General features: G+C 46.1%; 1 long non-coding RNA gene across 1 annotated transcript; it reads left to right on the top strand.

The window, feature by feature from the left end:
• Positions 1-498: 498 nt before the first annotated feature.
• Positions 499-3,086, top strand: LOC116269160. Its single transcript, XR_004176557.1, has 3 exons — positions 499-1,635; positions 1,873-2,002; positions 2,799-3,086. It is a non-coding gene; the product is annotated as an uncharacterized LOC116269160 (long non-coding RNA).
• Positions 3,087-5,851: the final 2,765 nt, after the last annotated feature.

The following is a 5,851-nucleotide window of genomic DNA, read 5'->3' as shown; positions in this document are numbered from 1 at the left end:
GGACCAGGAATGGTTTTGTGTTTTCAGGAAACTGGTTACTTTTAATATAAATACACATACACAGAGAGCACCCAAGATAAAAGTCAACAAGCTTAGTGTCTCCTCATTGAGACAATGCTCTGGTCATAATGGTTTCTGAAAAATTTTTTATTATGGCAAAATATACACAACACTCAATTTACTATTTTAACCGTTTTTAAGTGTATAGTTCAGTAGCATTAAGTCCATTCACATTGCTGTGAAAACATCACCACGATCCATCTTCAGAAATTTTTCATCTTCCCAAACTCAAAGTTCATATTCATTAAATAATGGCTCCCCATTCCCCTCTCCCCCAGCCCCTGGTAACCACTATTCTACTTTGTTTCTTTGAATTTGACTGCTGTATCTATCTGTAATGTTTTATTTCATTAATCTTTTAGGGTTTTAAAATTTTCAGTGTTATCTCTTTTTCTAAGGACAAACACGGATCATCCTTTGTCTTCTTGTACATTTCTTTTAGAATTCCCTAAATATAAATAGAAGCGACTCTCTGGAGTTTTTATTCTCATGGGGTGGCTATAGATGGAGAAGCAGAGATGACCAGGGGCTGTTTCAATTGAGCAAAGAAGTTTGCCTTGGAGCACCAAACCCAACACACCTTGGTCGCTCACACAAAGAGCTCCCATTTGCCACAATCCAGTGCTCTCCCTGGGTGGGTAGTGGTGGCTGTGAAAGGCAGTCCGCTTATGAGCCAAATTGTGCATCTGGGGCTCCCGCCCTCAGCAGCTTTCCTGGGAAACTAATGAAAGAGGAGAGGGGAGAATGCTGGACTCTGGGCACTGGTGTGGTTGGCCCGCGTTTCTGCGGTTGTTCATACTGTGTCTCCAAGTGCATGCGCGGACCAGCTCCAGCTCTGTGTGCCTCAGCAGGAAGCGGGAGACTGGCAGCCCATGAGGACTGCAGCTACTCCCACTCACTGTCCCCATCGGTGACCTCACAAAGCACACTTCCTGTGCCTGCCCACTGCTCTCAGGGGCAGTGTGGACAACCCCTCAGTGTATAGGCTCGAGAGAATCAGAAAGAGGTCCGCTGCTGAGCAGCACTGTTGGGAACTTAGCCTAAGCAAAGTCCTTAGCCTGGGGTCCATGGACGCCCCACCCAGTGGCGACCATGACCACAGAAAGCCAACAGTCTCAGGATTAGTGAATATTCTGAGCTCAGACTATGAATCCACTGACCTGGGTGTTTAAGGAATATGAAGATATAAATGGAGTGAGCCCTTCCTTCAAAGGCTCACAGCCTGGTTAGGAAGCTAGGACTCAGAGCCTAGGTCTCCAGCTAGGTGAAACTGTGTGCCGGATACCGTGTTCATACACTGTGTTCATACATGGTGAAGAAGGTGCTAGCAAAGTTGCCTAGCTTCAGGAGGAAGCTGAGTCCTGAGACTCTCAGGGGCAGCTTCCTTTAAAAAAGGTGCGACCTTTTTGGAGTACAGTTGTACATCTGACAGGTTTTTAAAATTTCTGATTTTTAATCTCTTTGAAACAGGCCTCAACCATATGTTCCCAAGCCCCTGGGTTGCTGACTGGCAAGAGGAGAGAAGCCACTCCACCAAGCTGAAACAGCACCTGTCCCTCACGGTGGGGAGCCGAGGTAGCCCAGCAACCAGTCAATTTTTGCAGGACCAGAGCACCATCAGAGGCCCTGCTTGCTGATTTACTTCCATACCTCATTGATCTCCACCCACAGAACAATACGCAGAAGCATTTTCAAACGGTTCACACCAAATGCCCTCAGTAACATTCCAAAGCAGCTAGAGAGGAAATTAATGGTTTCCTTCAGAGGCTTTTATTTATACAAATGCAAAAACTCCTACTTATACCTTCCCAGATTTGTAGACCTCCTGTTGCTGTTGTTTTTTCCTCTTGTTGCTTGGAGTGAAGAAGTGGGAATGATGCAAAAATGAAACCACTTTAGTAATACAGGAGAGTGACCATTTGGTGTCAAATTGTGGACTATGGTGAGTACATGCATGGAGTCAGGAGACACAGAACTGCCAGTGACCCTAGTGCAAACATGATCAAATCCCACACACACACCTTTCCCATCCATAAACCTTTGAATGCCTTCCCATTGCTTTAGGAAAAAGATTGAATTCTTAATGGGGTTGCCTGTCTCTCTCTGGTGCTTCTCTAGCCTCATTTTGCAGCCACTTTGCCCCCTTTCCAGTCACGCCCCCTTTGTCTTTCAGTTTGGTGATTGTATCATGTTCCCTCTAGTCTCAGTACATTTACACACGCATTCCTCCTGCCTAGAATACTGTTCCTGCTCAGCCCTTCATCTAGTTTAACCCCTAACACTCTTCAACCCCCAACGTGAATATCACTTGCTCAAAGCAACAGTCTGGGTCTTTCTGTCTCCCTGCCATTCTCTTCTAGCCTCATTACTCCCCTCTTTAGTCGTGTGCTGAATGGGGCTAACACTTCTCCTATCACTCTCTAGATTTTCTGCAAATATTAAGTGAGATATTTATGGGATGGCAGATGCAGAATGTATGTCTGTCTATTCCAACTTTCTAGTGTACCTTCCTGTACTGAAGAGACTAGCAAGCTAAAACCTAGTTTCCATACTCCCTTGCAACTATATCTCCTTGGTGATTTGGGTTCTACCAATCAAATGTCCTTGAACAGGGCTGGAATGTAGATAGCTGAGAAGGGAAAGGGGCAGGGATGAAGTATACATTCTGCTAGTATAGATCAGAGCTGTAGTCACATGGCCATGGAGCCAACAGCACTGATCTCCAACTCGAAACATAGGTCATGCATTCTTGGACTCAACATTTCTGGCAGTGGCTTCCTGATTGTGGCAGAGGCAGATGCTGTCATGGCAGGCCAGTTCTGGAACACAGCTGTGGGAATCATCCTGGAGGCCCGTCCTGAAGCCTGCTCCTCCAGCCCTTCCAGCCATGTTGTAAGTACCTAATTCCTTATATCAGTCCTTTTCTGCTTAAACTACTTAAGTGATCTCCATTTCTGCATTTAACACTGCCCAGTAAATATGAGAAAGTACTTCTAGAACTACAAACTGCTATGGAAATGTGACTTACGGTTACTCATCAAGGGCCCAGAGCTTCCAGCCAATGAGGGGCCATGAAAAGAATCATCAGTCATGGAGTTTCAGGAAGAGCAGACAAGTGGCCATACTCTATGAACAGTCTCCGCAGAGGCAACAGCCTTTTTATTGTTGTTGTTGTTGAGACAGAGTCTCACTCTGTCACCAGGCTGGGTGCAGTGGCGTGTTCTCAGCTCACTGCAGCCTCCACCACCCAGGTTCAAGCAATTCTCCTGCCTCAGCCTCCCGAGTAGCTGGGACTACAGGCGTGTGCCACCACATCTGGCTAATTTTTTTGTATTTTTAGTAGAGACGGGGTTTCACCGTGTTGGCTAGGATGGTCTTGATCTCCTGACCTCGTGATCCACCCACCTCGGCCTCCCAAAGTGCTGGGATTACAGGCGTGAGCCACCGCACCTGGCCAACAGCCATGTTTAAAAGAAGAGCTTTTGATAAATTAAATTTAACAGAGTTTTTGGAAGCAAAGAATGATTCATGAATTGGGCAGCACTCAACTAGAAGAGATTCAGAGAAATTCACTCTGCAGTGTGGGCAGTATTTATAAACAGAACAGGAAGTAAAGGACAGAAAGAGCTTTATTGGTTACATCTCAACATTTGTCTTATTTGGACATGGTCTGATCAGTCAGCTTCCTGTGATTGGCTAAAGCATGGCTGTTTGTGATTGGCTGAGACTCCGTTATGCTCCTATTAGATTTCCAATTTGTTTACTTACTAAACTAGGTTGCAGTTTGTTAATTAGAGACTCAAAGTACAGACTCAGCCTCAAGCCAATAGCCTCCTGCTTATTTCATTTAATACCATTTTAATCCAGAATCTGCACTTGAAAAATGTGTCTCAGTATCATTTTAGAATGCAGCTCGCCTTCTATATCCTTGGTTTTCCCTACTTGGAAAACACACACAGCCTGGAGTTTGCCACCTGTGGCATTTGAGGAGGGTTTTCTAGAGTTAAGCACCCCTAATACATATCCAGGAAGGGCCGAGACATTCCTTTATCAGGTAGGAATCTCGTGAGTCATTCCAAATGGCCTGTAGGTACCTTTCTCACTTTGACAAGTATATCCTGTATCCTGGATAGTTGCTCATTCTGCAGTCATTCTCAGCTCCAGGATGGAGTGAGAGAAAGGACGTAGGCTTTGTTGTTGCTCACTCCAACATTTTTCACTGCTCAGCACAGACCATCTCAATGCCCGCTAAAGCTAGAGCTGGCTGAAGCTATTGGGGTGAGTCCCAACAGGATGACAGCGTGGAGGTCTTGCTTCTTCAGCACATTTTTTTCTCCAGCTGTCTACAAACTCTGGCTCAGCTAGCTGCAGAGAACTCAGCTGGAATGCCCCGGGTGTGGCATTTGTGAGGTTGAATGGAAAACCTGAAGCTCCGAGGAAGTGGGGGTGAGACCCAAAACATCACCTAAAGCAGCCTTGGGGCCTCTGATTATTTCCCCGGCTCATTTTACCACCCCTTAAAGGCTTGTGGTGATCACCTGCCAGGAGGAAAGAGTGTCAGCTAAAGGAGCTGGAGGGGAGGTAGAAGATGAATAAGAGATTAAACCCACAGAAGCTGGAGACTCAACTTAAGAGAAGTGGCCGGGGGAGAGAGAGAAAATCACCACCAGATAAAACTGGGTTTCTTGCTGGCCTTTGTGAAAATGAATTTGCATCCCTTCTGGGTGGGAAATGTACCCTCTGATGTACCCGGGAGCTCCCCTGTGTTCTGGGTGGGACTGGGTGCTCTGGGAGCTGTGTTTTGGCCATCCTTCCCCAGAAAAAACTCAGGGTCCAACTGCCCAGGGAAAGGGTGGCTGAGTTGTAGGAGTCCTCACATTGATCCTGTTTGCATCCAGAGCAGCTCCAGCCATATTTGTTTTACATGCTGGACTTCTTGATTTCAGTTGAAGAAAGTAATATATTAAACTAAAAACAACAACAACTGGAAAACTACCAGGGGGTTCCAGGCTTCCTGATCCCCAGCCTAGTGCTTCCTCCTTCTATCGACTTTGTAAGTGTCAGGCCTCTGAGCCCAAGCTAAGCCATCATATCCCCAGTGACCTGCACATATACATCCAGATGGCTGAAGCAACTGAAGAGCCACAGAAGTGAAAATAGCCTTAACTGACAACATTCCACCATTGTGATTTGTTTCTGCCCCACCCTAACTGATCAATGTACTTTGTAATCTCCCCCACGTTCTTTATAATTCTCCCCACCCTTGAGAATGTACTTTGTGAGATCCACCCCCTGCCCCCAAAACATTGCTCTTAACTTCACCGCCTATCCCAAAACCTGTAAGAACCAATGATAATCCCACCACCCTTTGCTTACTCTCTTTTCGGACTCAGCCCGCCTGTACCCAGGTGAAATAAACAGCCATGTTGCTCACACAAAGCCTATTTGGTGATCTCTTCACACAGACACGTGAAACAGTAAGGTTATTGCAAGGTGTCTGTAAGGTCAAGGGGCAAAGCCTATAGCCCGTGTAGCCAATGCCTGCCCCCAGCATATCATTACCAATAGGTCTCCCAGGAAAGAGTCCACCCGAAGAGAAAGAGAGTCAGGCATATATAACCTGGATCAGGGACTGAGACCTGGAATCAGAGGATATAGTGCCCTGGACTCCCAGCTGCATTCTAGGAACACCAAATAAGATGGAAAGAGTGATTGGCCTAAAAATTTGTAAGCCATTGGGAGCCAAGTCTCACTGCTCTGGATCCATGAAACAAAGAACAAAACAGAGGTG

The sequence above is a fragment of the Papio anubis genome, chromosome 10 (assembly GCF_008728515.1).
Source record: "Papio anubis isolate 15944 chromosome 10, Panubis1.0, whole genome shotgun sequence".
NCBI classification, from domain to species: Eukaryota; Metazoa; Chordata; class Mammalia; order Primates; family Cercopithecidae; genus Papio; species Papio anubis.
This window is presented reverse-complemented; position numbering and strand designations above follow the sequence as displayed.